We start from the raw sequence: 552 nt of genomic DNA, 5'->3' as shown, positions 1-552 counted from the left end.
AAATATAATCCACTCTGCAACCCCCATTCCGTACTCTTATGATAAACATAATTGGGACTTGCATTTCTGAACAACTAGTGGGCAGAGAGAAGACATGAATAGAGACAATGCAACATTTTATTAATAATAAGTTAGATACCAAGTTTAAAAAATGAAAGAAATTCTAAATTATTTAACTAAAATTTTGTGAGCTTTTATTTTATTTTTTTACTAGCTCTGCCCTAGAGCAAGTTTTTGAGGACTGAGACGGATCTCGTTTCACACAGTTTTACTACTTTGTAATGAGGCTGATAGAGATAAAATAGTAAGATGAAAATAGTTATTTCAGTGTAACAGTAGAAAATGGTATTTGTTATTATGGGAGAAATAGAGAATATTGAATACTAGAAAGGGAAAGATCAAACAAAATTCTCCACCCTTCATGCAATGATTGGTTTAATATTTGGTACATAGATACTTGTACAAGTCTTTTTTTTTTCTAAGGCATGCATTTTTTAAATTTATTATTAATTTCAATGAAAATTTACACAGACTTTGGGTTTCCATTCATTC

The 552-nt window shown here is 29.7% G+C and overlaps 1 protein-coding gene across 1 annotated transcript in view; it reads left to right on the top strand.

Annotated features, from left to right (window-relative positions):
• GPC5 (glypican 5) overlaps positions 1–552 on the top strand; it is a 667,761-nt gene that overhangs the window by 272,321 nt on the left and 394,888 nt on the right. The window lies entirely within an intron of this gene.

This window comes from Elephantulus edwardii, unplaced genomic scaffold (genome assembly GCF_000299155.1).
Source record: "Elephantulus edwardii isolate Elephantulus edwardi_28Jun2011 unplaced genomic scaffold, EleEdw1.0 scaffold00004, whole genome shotgun sequence".
In the NCBI taxonomy this organism is placed as follows: domain Eukaryota; kingdom Metazoa; phylum Chordata; class Mammalia; order Macroscelidea; family Macroscelididae; genus Elephantulus; species Elephantulus edwardii.
Note: the sequence above shows the minus strand (reverse complement) of the source record. Positions and strands in the feature narration are given on the sequence as shown.